At 41.6% G+C, this 17190-nt stretch overlaps 1 protein-coding gene across 2 annotated transcripts in view; it reads right to left on the minus strand.

Moving 5' to 3' along the window:
* ZNF516 (zinc finger protein 516) overlaps positions 1-17190 on the minus strand; it is a 101429-nt gene that overhangs the window by 81883 nt on the left and 2356 nt on the right. The window contains exon 1 of one of the 2 annotated variants that reach the window (XM_026064331.1): positions 10350-10415. The exons of the other annotated variant lie outside the window; for it this stretch is intronic. The gene's annotated coding sequence lies outside the window, so the exon portion shown is untranslated. Of the gene's footprint in view, positions 1-10349; positions 10416-17190 lie in introns of those variants that run through there. 2 annotated transcript variants of the gene reach the window in all.

The following is a 17190-nucleotide window of genomic DNA, read 5'->3' on the forward strand; positions in this document are numbered from 1 at the left end:
ACCAGGATGCTGCCTTCCACGTGACGCCTATCACTGCCGTGATGAGTTGAGACAAGACGACATGGGGGACAGTGACTATTTTATAACGCATTCGGTTGCTCTCAGGAAGCCTGACCCACAGGGCTTGGAAGGATGGATGAGGAATGCAAACTACAGCATTAGGCACTCGAGCAAGAGGCACAATTTAATGACAAGCTGCACGGAAATACAATGTTTTGAATCACTTGAAGTACCTTCCAGGCTGTGGAGTCAGCATAAACCAAATGATGCTTTCATTTCAGTTGGTACCACTGCAATGGTTACATCCTATACACAGAGGAAAAAATTACTTGATCTTATATTTAAATTATTTTTAAAAGAATAAAACCAACTTCTCAGCCAGCTAATAGTTTTTTTAAAACTAATTAAGGAAAACAATCCTAAAGAAAAGTTTGTATAAATTACATACATCAGTATAAGGGATCTTTATATAAATAAAGAATGGTTGAATTTTAATCCCCTGCCTTAATAGACAGATCTTGTTAATCTGAAACAGTATGCAAACTTTTTGTTGTTGTTTTTATAACAACCATAATGCCTCTCCAGATTATTATATCACTAAGATAACAAACTCTATGAATTAACTTAAACATGCATTTGCCATGATATACTAGTAACTACTACAGGACCCCTCACCTGGTAGTGCCACTAGGCTCACAGTGTCAGAAACCACAGAAAGAGTAACTAAGCACAGGACAACTAAATCTAACTGTACCTTGGTAATTATATAGCCCTGCCCATACCACATTTATGAGCATGCTTGCCAGCTGCTACATCCTAACCAAATCCTTTCTTCCTTGCCCTTGCAAAGTCATACAGGACATCTAGCATGCTAACGAAACCTCTCAGCAGACCTTGTCTTCACAGGTATCAGTGTCACAATCACAAAAGAAACAAAACACAGAGACTAGGAAAGAACTCTCTCAGTATCAACTACACCATTTCATAGCAACCCTTTCCTTAAAGAAAGGGTACGTCAGGCTGAGGAACAGACCAGGACCAAAATTTCTGTTACGGAGATCTCTCCACCAACAGTCATGGTAAGGTGCCTTTTCTGTGCCCAACTGAATACTGGGAGGAAAAAAAAAAAATGCCACCACCACATACACACTACTTTCGGCTGGGCAAGAGGATGTATTTATTACTCTCTGAAGATCACTTTGGAGTTTGAACTTTGCCTTCAACACCAGAAAGTTTTTCTTTCATGCAGTGGGAAAGCTTCCATGTTCATGTGTGTCTCTAGATATTGAAAACGTGACCTAGTGAACCCATCTATCTTGCTTATGAGCTTAGTGTTTGCACATTCCCTCTAAGACCGTGCCAATAGGTGAAACTGCCAGTCCATGAAAAAGTAGGGAGGCTTGGGTGTGCTGGACACTGCAGTGAGAACTGTTTTGAAAATGTTAAAACACCATTTTGGACCAGCCTAAATCTTTCAAACTTGCTAATTTGACTTCCTTCACCTGGAACTTTCTAAACCACACTTGTTTTCAAAACAAATACACCCCCCCCCCAATAAAACTAATGTTGAAGCATCATTCTCTGATATATTTTTTATGAAGAAGAGTTAATTTTTAATAAATAATTCTCACTGACTTGTTTCCCTCTGAGTCTTCCTACTGCACATCAGAGAACAAGAGTCCTTTCTGCAGTGACACAACCAATCCCCCAAGAGCGCGCGCAAGCAGGTAGTGTCAAAAAAATGCTGCCTGCAAGGGATGCGGAAGGGAAATTTCTGGCCGAAAGACATCTGTGTAGGGGTGGAGGCAAGGGAACTGGAGAAGAGAGACCTGGGCCCCCAGATCTGCAGCAGACCATACATTGCTACTGCGTTGTATACGTAACTATGCTTTTAAATTGGATAGGCATAAAACGTTCAGGCAGGTGCCATTTTGAAGTTGACAGTGTCCCTTAGGAAAGTGCAGTGCTATCATTTGGGCTGCCTGAGACTCTTCTGACTGAGCATAAATTACAACTGACTTTGGGAATAATACTGAGCTCCTGAGCTTCTCGAAAAATACAGCCAGTAGGGAGCTGTAAGAAGTCAGACACTTTATAGATACGAAAACAAAATCTGAGCTTCAAGTGCTAAAGCTAGCACTCAGGGACACTGTGGATTTGTGACACTTCCAGGAGGACTCTGAATACATAAACTAATGGATGGATTATGCTGATCCAGAAATACAGCAGTTCTGTRCAGCAAACAGAGAAGCTGTTTCTCCTGCTATTTAATGTAAATTACTCGTTTTTCCACCAGAGTTATGAACATCCCAAAGAGAAGCAGTTTCCCCTCTTGAATAAACAAAGCAAATATTTGAACTCTAAAATTAGGCAATAGTGAATTGTTAATTGCCTCTGAAACCAAACCCCCGATTGTACAGACTGACCCAAATAAGCAAATCTTTGCAGTCGGTTCAATAGGTTTCCAAGTGGCCACTAGCATCTGCCTACATGGATCAGCTTGTGAGATTAAGGACAAGTGTTAAATTACAAGCTTTGTACTTGTGGCAAGTATGTTCATTAAAAAAAAAAAAAAAGTTAGATCCATTTTAATAATGGGAGCATGGCAACCCCATGCAAAAACTTCAAAACCTGAATTTCGAGCTCACTTTAATATTAGTTTAAAAATATCAAATCAATAACATCCTTTAATGTTTAACAAAACAGCTACATTTGTCCCTGGTTAAACTCTGCCAACACTGGAAATGAACCAGAGATTAATTTGGTTCAATGAATTTGGCTTTTAACCTGGACAGTAAAATTTACCTGTGTAAAAGCTCAGATCCCAACTGGCAATATAAAGATGCCTTAGGGTACACTCTGGTTCTTGCTAGCACCACATATCCACCTTTACAGCTTAAAAATAAATCTGTGACATTTTTTTCATGTGTACAGGCGTATACTACCATGCTTACATTACAAAAAATGAACACAGATTTGCAAAGATTACTATTATGAAGCTTGCTAATATATAACCTCAGAACTATAAAAGACTACAAACAGCCCACTCCTGCAAAACTGGAGGTAGTAAAAAAAAGGAAAATCTTTTGCTCTTTATCAAGGCAAGAGAAGCAGAAATACTGAACAACTGCAGGGTTCTTAAGTCACTATTAAATTGCATTCTTGCCTTTGGCATTAACTGTAGTGTATGCTTACTGCTATTCCATTGAGCAAGTCCATTTCTTTAACGATATTTAACAAGGCATGCTTTTGTCATATTCAAGCAACTAAAAAAAATATACAGAGTCTCTGTATCTGCCAGAAGATGCCATGAGGACAATATTGTCTTCATTTCTCCGGTAACTAAACATGCATTTCAAGACATATACCATTTTTCTCTCCACAACTGACTTGTATTTTAAATAAAATATATTCACAGAATTTGCACTTATTTGCCCTGTGTACAGAGTGGACCAACTTGGCCAGACTTGCACCCTTGAAATCTCCACATTAGCGGGTGGCAATAGCATATGATCAAGGAGAATTTGATCCACAAAGGAGGCAAGGGGACAAAAAACGCATTACAGTGCACTGTCATATAAAGCGTTCAAAGTGATTACGCACCACCAAAGAGACATTTTTACCTGCAATGTTATAGGCAATATGCTTGTTTGCTCAGTTTTAAACAGACTGCCAACATCAGTAACAGAAGTGAAAAGAGCAACTTCACATTTTTCAAGTCACGGCCTGGCAATATGCACACTTTCTTTTGCATGCAGGGAATACGAAGTGTCGGATTACTGAGCAATAGTACCACCCTACAGGGCCACGCTGGGCTACCGCTGCTAACACTGGTGAACTCTCACTCCGGAGAAAGTGTTTCTAAAGTCAGTGAGACTCCTCAGATGAGCAGTAAGCGCTCACCGATGTCAGTAAAGATTATTTGGAGAGGGCTTTGAAGATTACATATTGTAGGAGTGTGTGTGCGTGTACATGCACAAGAGTTATATCACTACATAAAAGCAATGAATTCATCACCAACCTACATGGCAGTGCAGGTTACAGGGAAATGTAATCAGAAAGTCAGATAAATGACCCCATTCTCTGACCTGGAGGGAGTTGGCGTAGGCTGTACCTACCTAAACTAGGACTAAACTTGACTCTGGGAGTAGAAGGGTTGAAAAAGTATGCAGAGGCACAGCATATATTTCATCAACATCTCTCCTTCAGTTAGCTGATTTTCTTTCCATCTTGCTACACTTCATACGCCACAGTGCATATTTAGCACACTGAATACTAACCTCTGGTCTCACATACGCTGATGTAAATTTAAATTAACGTGACTGAACTCAGTGGAGAAACACCAATAAAATTCAGAGTAATTGAGCAAGAGTTGGTCTCTGTACTCAAAATGATACAAGTTCCTAAAGCAATGCAACTTGTATCATTTTTTGACCAGTGTATAGTAGAAATTACAAAAATATTTAAGTGTCTACAGGATATGGCACCACTTTCCTGCCACTTGCATTGCTCAGAAAACACATAAAAGTAAGTTTTGCATCTGTGCATATTAACTACACCATACAGCTCTTACTACCGTATTACGAAAACCAAAAAGTCCCCATTGGCATTTGAAAAGGCAGAGCATCGTTGCACTGAAGGAAAACTGCATGAATGCCTTACCACCTAGCGAGTGCTGCATTCATACAAATACATCCCTGCTACCCGGCAAGGCACACCTTCTCCCTGGTTGCTCCTGTCTCTCCCATGACTTTTCACTGTCAGACTTTACACCCACTCTGTAAAAGATACCTGAGGGATAGCATACACAGGGACCACCTTCATTTTTCCAGGTAATTAGTAGGTTAAGTCCTTGGACAACACAGATGTGCTGGCATCAGACAAGCACCTGAACTCCCACAGAGGAATAGCCCCACATGACGCTGCATCCCAGGAGCCACGGGACAGCCCGGATGGAGCCCACGCTCCCCACGCAGACCCAGACCAGCCCCCACGAGAGCAGAAAGCATTTCCACAGTGTGAACACACACACACAGAGCTTGGTACCAGAAAGGCTGTTGCCAACTTTCTGCCGAGTGTTGTAGCTACACAGTCAAACGCCAGCTGAGGATCAAATGCTGAAGTTGGCTTCCCTCTTCTCCCGTAAAGTGTGCAGTAAATGTAATTGTGATAACTTGTTATTGCGAAGAGGGTTATGATAATTAACAGACATTTATTAGCATTTAACTTGACAGCAGATATGCTTTGAAGAATTTTAATGACCCATTAATGAATCCATATAACCATATGCACACAGAGAAGATACAATCAAGGCCAGGACTGATTCTGAGTGTTTGCACACCGCCCAGCACAACAGAACTAGATAATCGTTGCTACTGGGTCCCACCATATGACAACAGTTATGATTTATCAAGACAATATAATTATAGTCTTTTGTAAGTCTAAACCGCTGAGCTTGTGCTGGATAAAAGCAGATGCCTGGTGTGTTCCTCCTGTGCACCTTTACTTGATCCTCACGTTGTGGTTTGGTTTACAGGATGACTGTTACTAAAAGAAACTGATTAGTTTTACAAAGAACCTGCCAGGAACAACGTGTGCCATCTTTAAAAAGAGTAACAGCTTAATGTTTTAAGCATTGTTAAGGAGATATAATGAGCACATGCAGTAGTTTCTTCTTCCAACCTTTTGTACTTTTGATCAGAGTTAAGGTTGTGATGGTAAAAGCCACGTGCAGACAATGCACTTTCAGGACAGATTCATGAGTATTCACAGCAAAGACAGGTATGAACAAGACACTTCCCCGTTATTTTATTTTTTTCTAAATGTCTGGGTTTGGTGATACACATCTTTGACAAATCTAGATAGTTCTAACAAACTCTATCGGTTCATAAGAATTTGTTTCCTTTTCTTAGGAAGTTTGTTGCCAGTGCTAAAAATTAATCTGCCTTAGGTGACTGTTACCAGACCGCCTGCCATTCTCCAGCCCTCCTCTGCCAACACCCTGGTTTCTCAGCATAGCCCCACTCTTCTCATAGCGCCCTTGCAACACTCTGCTCGCTCCCACTTTCCTCCTCAATGCAAACCTGCTCCACTTCATATTCCTCCTCCAAAAACTCACATGCTCAACATGCCACATCTACCCACTCATGCCAAGTCTCCACCACATTCTGGTTTTAACTGTTGACACCATACCATGTTCAGAAGTGCACAGTGGCCAGGAAACAGTGATCACACAGTAAAGCAGATATGGAGGACAGAGAGGCAGGAAAAGGATCTATGATAAACTGAGTGATTTGTGCAGTGGGATCCAAGTGTTAAGGTCCTTAAAGTAACTACATGAATATCTTCTGCGTTACTTCACACAGGCACAAACATATGCTCAGCCCACCTCTTCTCCTCCTGCTTCATATCTCCTCTCCTTACTCCCCCTACCATTATTTGTACTGAAATTTTTCACAGGACCCTTGGTGATGGAGCAGTCTCACACAGCGCTAGGTACTATACAAACATCAGATATCTCCCCATCCCGCTCCTACACAGCTCTTAGCATTCCCTGAGTCCTTCTTGTGCTGCTGCGGGGATGACCAGGAGAACGAGGCAGGACTGCACCATGGAAAATAAAAATGAAGATTTTAGTTAGACCATTTTAAGCTATCCCCGGCAGTGAAATCCTTTAACTCTATACTGGGCACAGTGACTGAAGGGCTCCACAGCTGCCACCTCAGCCTTGCTGCTCATGAAGAAAAAAACACCACCATAAAAGGAGCAACACAACTTCTACTACTTTAGACGGATTCCTGTCATGGTGACTTCAGATGAAAAGAAGAACAAAAGTCACCCATCTACAGAAACCAAGKGTCTCTAGGTACACAGGAAACCTGTTCTCTGCCCTACAAGAGTCTTTCTGGACATCCATGAATCCTCCTCAAACACGTATTTTTTCCCTATTATATCTGGGTTGTCTTGTTACATCCTGCTTTCCTGTAAAGTTGTGTTCAGCTCCTCACAGCCTGCTCATTTTCTGCGCTTTGCTCTTCTCTAGCTTTCACGCTGGCTGCTGCCCACAGGAGCTCTTCACTGCCTCTATGGAGACCGTCGCTGATGTCAGCTGTAAAACAGCTGAGAGGACTTTACGAGTCAACTAGCTACTCTTGGCACAGCTCCACTACCCAAATGCAAGGTGTAGCCTTGTGGGTGCAGTTACACAAAAGGTGATCTATTTGTCAACAAAGTTCTCAGAGTGGCTGTAAGCCTGCAAGAGAAAACTTTGAGTTATATTAGTTAAAATACCTTAGGCTCTAAAGGCATGAAAGCAAAGCAAGGGTGATTGTTTAAAGAGTATTTTTATGGCTCCTCTTTAAAATTATTTTTATATATTTTTTCCACATCCATATACCCCCAAAACCTATACAAATATTTTCCTTTTTAAAGATTACAGGGAAAATATAATTATTGTGACACACCTAGAAACCTCATTTTGGATATTAGAATGTGAAGTGGGATTACATACTGCTGTATTCTCCAAAGAGCAAAGCAGAATAAAACCAGTTTGTAAGAACAGCAACAATCTGCTTCGCGTCTAGCATCCTCCTAGCTATCAGACTCACACTTCTGATCATTTCATCCTTCATTCTTAAAAGTTAAATAGAGTTCAGTTTCAGGGAAAGTGTGTCTACATTAACACCCTGGGAGAGAGCAGACTCAAACCAAACCAGACAAACTTTGTCTTCCTGCCATTGCCCCAGCCTGCTCAAACTAGCTCATCTTTTACCACCATTCATTATGCTCTGCCTCATCTCCCATCCCCAGGAACTGCAAAACTCGCACACTGTACCCAAAAGAGCAGTGTTAAGAGGATAACCATTTATCTTTCTCTGCCCTCTGGTGACGCAAGCCTTGACCCCAGGACACCATTCTCAGAGCCTGCAGGAGGTTTTCACAAGCCTTTTGCAAGGGGAGAAAAGGAGATAGGCTTTAAAAGGGTAAGGAATTAGCTTAATTTCTTACATCTCAAGGACCCCATTTCTTTCCCCTTTGCTCAGACTGCCAGACTGGCCAGTCCCCTGTGGATTAACCATTTAACTAATATCTTCCATTCCCCTTTCAAACTAGTTCAGCACTTCCCCTCTTACACTTCTTGTTCTCCTCCTCATTTTCCATCAGAGCCAAGGAAGTGAAAAGAGTTACGAGGCTCTCCACCAATCTTTTTCCACTGCTCTAGATCTAGCTAAAAAGTTACAGAAATCTTCCTCATCTGCCATTTCATTGCATTTCACTTGGCAAGTATTGAAAAGCCAATAAATGTCACTAGGTTATCTCAAGCTGCACACCAGCACAGGGTAGCAAAGGGTGTGAAAACAACAGCATCTCCTGAGTTAGATAGCAGGAGATAAGAAAAATGTCTAAAAGACTCCTTCACAGCTCTCATCTTTTAGGAAGACTCAGAGGGAAAGCTCTGGTTTGCAATGCTATGCCCAACTTAGAGACAAACACATGACCTGCAATATATAGGAAGCAATTAAAAGATTTTGTTACATGGGGGAACATATGAAGAGAGTTCGTTTGCAGATTAAATACGACACACAAAAGCCATCCATCTATCACATACTGCAGCTCCGCTTCGCCTAAGGGGACCTCCGCGGAAAGCGTTTCTCGTATCAGGGGGCTAATCCCCCTTCCTCACTGCAATAAAAAAGGGCAGTGGTCACCACCAAGTGGCCACAACTTTCTTAACCCTCCCACAATCAGGCCTCTCCCTCCCATATCACATACATTGTTGTGATTAAAAAAATGCACTAAGGTCTTCACTGAAACAGTAAGAGACACAGGAGCCAACAATACAGCAACAGGCATTTAAAATTAAGCACTTAAGTGGCCTGCCTGAATTTTACGAATTGCACTATTGCCTTTGCTCCATTTTTCAGACCATTTACAAGTCAAGCCATGCCTTTACAATACCCTGGCCCCTTAGACATCCACTTCACAACATCACAATCTGGGAGAAGAGGCTTGTCACAGTCCAGAAGATAGTTTTGAGCTCTGGATGTTTGAGCTAGATACCTTTCTTTTAAGTGTAGGAAACTTCAAACTGTGAAATATTAGCCATCCTAGCCTTTTGCACTACTTACTTTCATGGTACAAATACATGGCAAACGATAATCCCTAATCAACCTAGAAAATAGATGACTGATAAACCAATCTGCTTGTAACCCCATTAACAGATTCTGGCTTCAGTATCAACAGGATAATTTGCTGAGACTATTTTTAATCCCCACTGCTAAACCATTAATCCCATAACTTCCACATAGTATTTTTTTTTCCTCTAAATTTACCCAAAATTTACCTGCAACTTTGCAGCTCATTGAAAAAAAATAGATAAAAAAATAACATTTGCAAATATACACTTCCTGGCACGGAGAAGTGAGAGACTCCAATTACTCAGTTGATCCCTTTGAAGCCATTACTTTCTAATTGGAAGGAGTCATTCAGAAGCAAAGCCGTGTGTCTGGCAAGTCATCTGACACCTTGTATGCACCGTTCATGATAACATGAACTCTCCAATATGCTTGCCACAAAGAGAAGTGAATTATTTCATCATACCACTTACAGTCATGGTTCTCTCTACTAAGATCAGTTTGAAACTAAGAGGACCAGGGCTATCAACAATAATTTTAAAGTTTTCTCAAAATGGCATTATAACATTCTCCAAGTATCACTACTAATGTCAATATAAATTATGCATTGAAGATCATAGCTTTTATTACAGAGGTAAAATTCATCGGAGAGGGGTGAAGGAAGGTAAACAAACAGACCAAGTCTAATTAAAGTATTTATTTATAGTTTTCTTATAGCTTTTCTCAGTATTGATGAACACACTTCTCTAAAATGGTCTTAAAATAAGCATTCACACAGCCATTAAATACACTGTCAAGAAAGTATTCTGTTAATCAACTACAGGTTCAGTTATATACAGAATACCGCAAAGGAGCTGATGTGAAAGTACAGAAGACTGGTAGTTTATTCAAGGATATATCAATGTGACAGCATAACAATCTGGAGGACAGACCTTTAATTTCATCTAAGCAGCTACACACTGGAGGAAAAAATGTATTTAATGTTGGAAGGGTGGTGTTTACTGTTCCTTTCAGCTTCTATAAATCACAACATTAGCTTTTTCCAATTGTTATAAATTACTATTCAAATACCACATTGAAATTAGGAGCTAAGCAGTTTTTAAGAAGCACAGTTACAGACACTTAACATCTGAATAACCTTGCTGGAATATTTTTCTGTTCCGAGGTAAAAAGACAGGCTTGTACGAGACAGATTGTGAGCAACTGGTATCTCACCAAGGAGCGCCACTGACTGCTGGAACTTCTCACACAACGCACTGTATGGAGCTAACTCTTTCAATTTACTGCAGATCTCGGGACTTCTGATTAAAGCTCCATCTCCTGAAACCAAGAAATCCAAAATATGCATACTTACCACTGCAAAGTGGAAAAGAAGCCTAAAAATACAAGTCCTAAGGACCCAAAAACCTAAGGGAAAAATAAAAGAAGTCAATCCTTCGGTGGCCTGATCCATGGTTTTATCATACTTGTGGCTGCTAATACTGGTACCAGCTCACCAACACAGATGCCTCACAGTCTACTTTGAGGGAAGCCAGAATGCACCGATTAAAATAGGCAAAGTCTGTGACAACACTGGGGTGGGGTGGGGTGGGGTGGGGGGAGGAAGTCTCTCCAAGCACATCCTCAACCATCAAAGGAGCAGCTCCAGTTGCAGCCAGCAGAGACCGTAACACCTCGCCCCGCAACTCTTTACATGTCCTGTCCCTGGCTATTGTTCATAACTCTTCCCACAAATCATTTCAACATTCAGAGCGGAGCTATTTCTTATGGAAACTATTTCAGGAGGAAAAAAAAGTGCTTACTCATGAACCTGGTATCTCGGTAACAATGAGGCAAAACAGCTAAAGACACGGTAACATTGCACAACTTTAAATGCATCATTTATTGTACTAGATGTCTGAAAAAGAACATTTTGAAACACTAAATAAATCAGAGCTTAAATGTGACTTGTTGTCAGTTCACACAATATGGGTTAAATGCTACCACATGGTGAGTGAACACACGTTACCCTTTTTAAAAACAAAGAACATGAAAACTTCTTTCGCATTCCTATTTTTAAGAAATAAATGTGATTATTTTCAAACTAAGCAGCACTGTGACCAACACACTTGTGAATACCGCAGTCTCCATCAGTCTCCCTCTCAGTATTTACTGAAAACTAACACCACTTCTCTGCTCACCATCTTCTAAAGAAGCAAAGAAAAAAATTACTACTAAAGCAGCTTTATCACTATAGCAAGCAAACAYGAGCATTTCCATACAGTGTAAAAACAGTGACAAGCCAACTCACTGTTCTTCCCTTCATTTACCTGTTTAAAAAGAAAAGCATATGTGTGTTTGGAGGGCATTAAAACTCGCTGACATATGATCTGATTTGCAGCAAACACTGCAGCCAGAACTGCCTGACGCAGAGGTCTCATTTTTTCTGCACCCCCTCTAGTAATGTCATGAAACATACAGTTTCATTAGGCTCCCAACCAAAAAAAAAAGAAAAAGAGAGCCAAAGCAAACATATATGACATAGATTTAGAATAGCTGGAGCAAACACTGTTTGTCTGGAAACTGACTGTCCCTCTGTGCAGAGTATTTGTTTTTATCATTGTATTATAAACTAAACATGTCAGGATTCTAAAAATAGGTACAAATTGTAATTACATATGCTTTGTAGTTTCTATTTTACTTTGAAACGAAGATTAGAAGCTAGATCATTTTAGAAACTGTCCTTAAAAATTTGGGGAGCCACAAAATTATCCTACTTTGCAATTTGGAGTACACTGCTGGAAAACACTTCCTTTGAGACGTAAATACGACAGTCATAACACGGGTAGGCAAGCTCCAACACCATACAGCAAGATGGCAAGAAAATGGAAAGAATAAAGGGAAAAAAAACTTTCTTGGAGATCCTAGGAGTGTCTGATTACTCATGTAATACTATAAGCTTTAATTAGGAGCTAAGTGCTGTGTGCTAAATTCCACCCCACATACAGCCCTGTAAACTCAGAGTAACTCTACCGAAGTTACCTTGGGTTTACGCTGCTTGTACAACAGCAACGTCTGGCCTATGGCTTCTATAACAGTCTATAATATAACATGGATTTTGTTGAACAAGTGCTAACTACATGATACCCTGCTGATAGGAGTTTCTTTTCAGTAAGCACTTATTTTAATGAAATGTTAGCAAAAAATGGATTTTAAATAGTCATCAGAATGTAAGTAATTTTGAGTCCGCAGTGAAAGCCTCTGTTCATTCATGCTGTAAGATTTTAAACAGTCCAGAACACTGACTTCAGTAACAAATCTAAACATGTGACTTTATCAACATGTAAATAGCTACTTTCTCAGTATCCCTGTGCAACACACAGTATTTGAGATGTTAGCTCACAACTGAGAGGCAGTAAACAAACAAATTATCTTATAGCAGTTAAGTGCTACTGCTATAAAATACCTGCTAGAACTTATTAGGCAATAAATAGTTTGGCAGCAACTTAAGAGATACGCGTATTGTCCATCCATGCACTAATTTAATCTCCGAACATATGCCTAATACCCTGAGTCTGTTTGCATAAGAACTGTTGCCGTAATACAGCTTCTGGAATGTAAAGAGAAACTGCTAACATGAAATGTGTAACAATGCTGATGTGGCTCTACAGATAACTAAGAAGTAAACAACATCAAAAAATGAATAATCAATGTTGAGTAATCGTTGCATAAAAAAAAMCCAACAAAGCTCAGTGGCTTCAAAAAGCAAAGCAGGTTCAGCAGATCAGGAGAGAGAACATTTGCTGACTAACAGGTAATGAAAGTAAACATTTGCACTGAAGTCATCATCCTAATGAAAGCAATGGCAATGTTAACTACCTGGACCATAATCCACTAGCATGTTTTAATGCAGGCTCACTAACACAGAATTTACAAAAATCACTTCTGCTGGAAAAGGAAAGGCACTGTCCCTTACTTTTAATATAAGAATTACAAACAAAAAATATTACTCTTTGTTATGTCATTGTAACTCCAAAATACTGTATTGATGATGCCCACAGAGTTACTGTGCAGTTACAGTGGGTAACTGAAAAAACAGAATTTTGCCTTAACTGATTGAGTCATAACAGCTTTATCCTAGCACTGAATTGTATAAACATTTGCAGCATGTAAGATGTCTGCTTTGAAAAAGCAATGTTGCTCTAAGGTTCAAATATTTATATTGCAGATATCCAATCAAATAAACGTGGCTTTCTGCTGCTTTTGCCATGCAGTGATTAATTATCTGGATGAAGTTTATGGCTTCAGAAAAACAAAGAAGAACACTGAAGTAAGTTTTAGCTGCTAAACTATCAATATTCTTAAGGATTTCAGTCTCTGCTATTCAAATACAGAGGCCATAATTCCACCCTGAGATACCCTCATACATCTCCCAGTAAAGTCAATGGGAGCGATGAGCCTGTTTATTAAGGGACAACATGGCGTTCACAAGCAACAAGTTGATTTATGGGAAGGCTGTATACCCTCTTACCCAACTGAGGAACACCACACAATTATGAAAAACAGTAGTTCATTTCTTCAAGTTCCGTTTCTGTGCAGAAATCTAATGTTCATTAAGGCTTAGAAGGCACACATCTACAAATTCATGCTTGTGTCTCAAAAACTTAAAACTAGCACATTTCACAAGCAAAATTTGCAAGCTCAGACAAGTTCCTTCCTGCAAAATGCAATCACTTTGTATTTTGACTTTTTATATTGAAGACTTTAAGAAACAACACGGTCAAATACAGCCTTCCTGTTAAAAGTAGGCATCTACAGACTTTGCCACTGGTCTCACAAAGGCTTATGCAGTTGCCCATTTTACACACTGCATGTGTCCCCAAGGAAGTCCTGGAAGTACTTGGCTAAGCATGAATTTACGTCTTTATAGAAGTGAGGTCTTTCAAAGTTATTACTGACTGGTTTGGGATTAGGCCTTTTATAAGCATGCTAAATATAGATCCCTCCGTCAGTAGAAGGGATCTCAGTCTAAAACTCACTAGTTGAGATCAGTGGTGGCTATAAACTGGTTAACTCAGCTGAAGTCACCAGCACATCAAGACCTTGAAAAAAAATCCAAATAGACTACCTACAGTTTATAAGAGTTAGCAACTACACCATTCATCTAATTACACTCTTCCAGGCTGTTCCCCATGGTATCAAGCTATGCAAGCACCCACATCAAGGTACATGTTGAAAGGTTCTCATTTTGCAGTCAATTGAAGCAAACTTCCCTGCTTCTGAAGCAGATCTGTAAAATGTTAACACATAAATACCTTTGTTTGATAAGATGAAGGATGACTGCACTTAAAGGCGGTTAAACAGGCAGAGATTCAGAATGATGGCACAATCATTTTCACCTCTTCAGCTAGTACTTTTGTACTGATAATTGGTATTATTAAATCTTAGTGACAGCACAATACTATGACCAACTATAAAAACATATGATGAACCTAATTTTTAAAGCAAAGACATTAGTCACTGTCACAGGAAAACTTTAATCTATAAAAGTTAAATGTCGCTGCTACTGCTCCATTCCAGCCAGTTACTCTGTTACTGAGGTCACTTGCAAATAACAATAGGTTGCTTTCATGTTAGTGATGCAAACTATTTTCTTTTCTATGATATACAGAGAAACAGTCGTCCATATTTATAGAGGGACTGCACGCAGCTCTTGATGCATATTTTATCATGTACATGTTTTGGAAGGTCACACTGAGCTTAGACAGAAGCCACACTAACAAATACCACTCCTCTCTATATATGTGTTGGATATCCTTCTGTTACATCACTCATTGTTTTAAGATGAAGTTATTCTTAATGTTACTTAATTTTTTTCTCTCTTTTTTTTTGTAAGCATTATCTTTGCATATTAAACTAAGAGTTTAGAGAGGGGTTTATAATGCCTCATTATTCACACAGACCAGGTAGCACTTCTCAGCTAACTAGATACCACTTCTATATCACTGGGCTTTATAGGAACTAAAGTCTTGAAAATTAATACCAGGAAAGAATCATTAGAGATAACTGAAAAATATCTGACATCACCAACTAGTGAAGGTGTGCACAATGCCAGTAATGCACAGCAAAGCAGCTCTCCACACAAATCGCTTTATTATATGCAGCTTATTCAAGATGGCTATGGCAGTTACTCTTGTGAAACTGAAGATGTCTCCTTGAATAACTGAACCGCAATACTAATTACACCACAGGTGCTCCTATACAACTTCAGCTTCCCGTTTCACTGGGGGAAAAGCTCAGAAAAACACCATTGCCCACCTCTCCTCAGCATCGGACAGAGTACGCTCAGGTACATAGGCATAAGAGGACAGCTTATTTCAGGTTTTGTTTTGACACAGCTGAAGGACATGTTGACAGCAAACAAAGCAACAATGCTCACAGAAGAGACTACCTTTCTCCACCGCTAACCCAAGCAGGCTTACGCTCGCCTCACCTCGCTATAATAGCGCAAGTTCCGAAGCGCCCGCCTGCCCCGCCAGCGCCTTTGCGCTCAGCACCGCGCCCTCCGCCCCCCGCAGTGCAGCGCCTAAAACGCTTCAAATACCGCTATTTCGGGCCTCGCCACGCCCGGCCGCGCACCCCCAGCAGCCACGAGCCGAGGTGCGCGGGGGGGAACCGCGGCAGGGGCCCCGCGCAGCGGCGCTGCGCGGCCGCGGAGCGCCGCCCCGGCCTGCGCGCGGCGCGGGGGCTGCCAAACTTCTCCCTCCCTCGGGGCCGGCCCAGGTGCAAGCCGCGGCCCCGCACGCACAGACACAGCACACCACACACACACACACACACACACACACAGCACACCACACACACACACACACACACCCCCGTCCAAGCCTCCCCTCTGGGGGCAGGAGAGCACCTGCAGGTCGCTGCCTGCCCTCATCCCGCCTCGGTCCCCTCCGGGCTGTTAAGGCATCGCGGGAAAGCAGTGGTCACAACGAAGCCCCACGGTGCCTCCCCCCCCCAACACAAAATAAAGCTCTCCTCTGTCACCCCCCTGCCCCTCATGGGCGGGGGCACAAAGGAAATCTGACAGGAGAGCTTGGAAAAATGGACCCCCAAAAGCAACCCATGTTTTGCTGTTCAGCTTCTGCTTAAAATCATGCTCTTCTCTCTTCGGGGGGGAGGGGGGGGGCAACCAAATATATGGTTGCCAAGTCGAGTTAATGAAAAACCCTTTCGCTGTTAACTCATTTAGTGCAGCAAGCATGAAATAAAGTCCATGGCACAGGGCCAAAGCACAGAGGATCTTCACTGGGCAGGCTGCTGGGACCTCTCCGAGACTACAAAGAAGCCAGCCCAAAGCCAAACAGGCAGCTGTCACAGAAAAAAAGGTCCCGTGTAGCTGTCTGGCCTCTGTAACACACAGCTGCTCACCAAAATAAATATGGGGAGAAGTTACTCGTGAAGCGCCCAGGTGCCCACACGGCGAGGAAGAGCTGGGCTGTAGCCCAGGCCCTGACTCAGGGCAGGCCGGCAGCGGCTCCCGCAGCCAGGCATGAGAGTGGGTCAGGGCATCCCATGACAGCGAAGTCGGGTGGCGGTCAAACCAAGTACAAAACGTGGTACGGTTCATGACGGGCGCTCCTCCAGTGAATGTGCCCATTGTATAGTTCAGAAATGACCATTATTCACAGTGTTCCGAGTCCGTTGGTCAGCAGCACTTTTATTCCAGCAGGTGCGGAGGTTTAAAAGGGAGGATTTGTGCCCAACTACAATTTAAGTGGTGAGTATACAAAAGTTGGACACGCCATCGGTTTCCCCCTGTGCCTCTCCTACGAGGCCCCAGAATTTTGAAGCTGCGCTCTTCCCCGCTCAAATCAATCAATCCACCTCAAATTCGGTGGCCCGAAGAGATTTTCATAAGGGCACTTTTGCAGTGACTTGAGAAAAAAAAAATAAAGAAAAAGAGAAGGAAAAAAAAGCCATTTTCAGCGAAACTGCGAAGGGCTGCACACAGCAGCGCTGGAGAGAGGATGCGCACAGCGCGGGGGTTTCGGCGCGCCCCCCCCCACACACGAAC

This window comes from Apteryx rowi, unplaced genomic scaffold (assembly GCF_003343035.1).
Source record: "Apteryx rowi isolate R43461 unplaced genomic scaffold, aptRow1 scaffold_213, whole genome shotgun sequence".
Classification (NCBI taxonomy): Eukaryota; Metazoa; Chordata; class Aves; order Apterygiformes; family Apterygidae; genus Apteryx; species Apteryx rowi.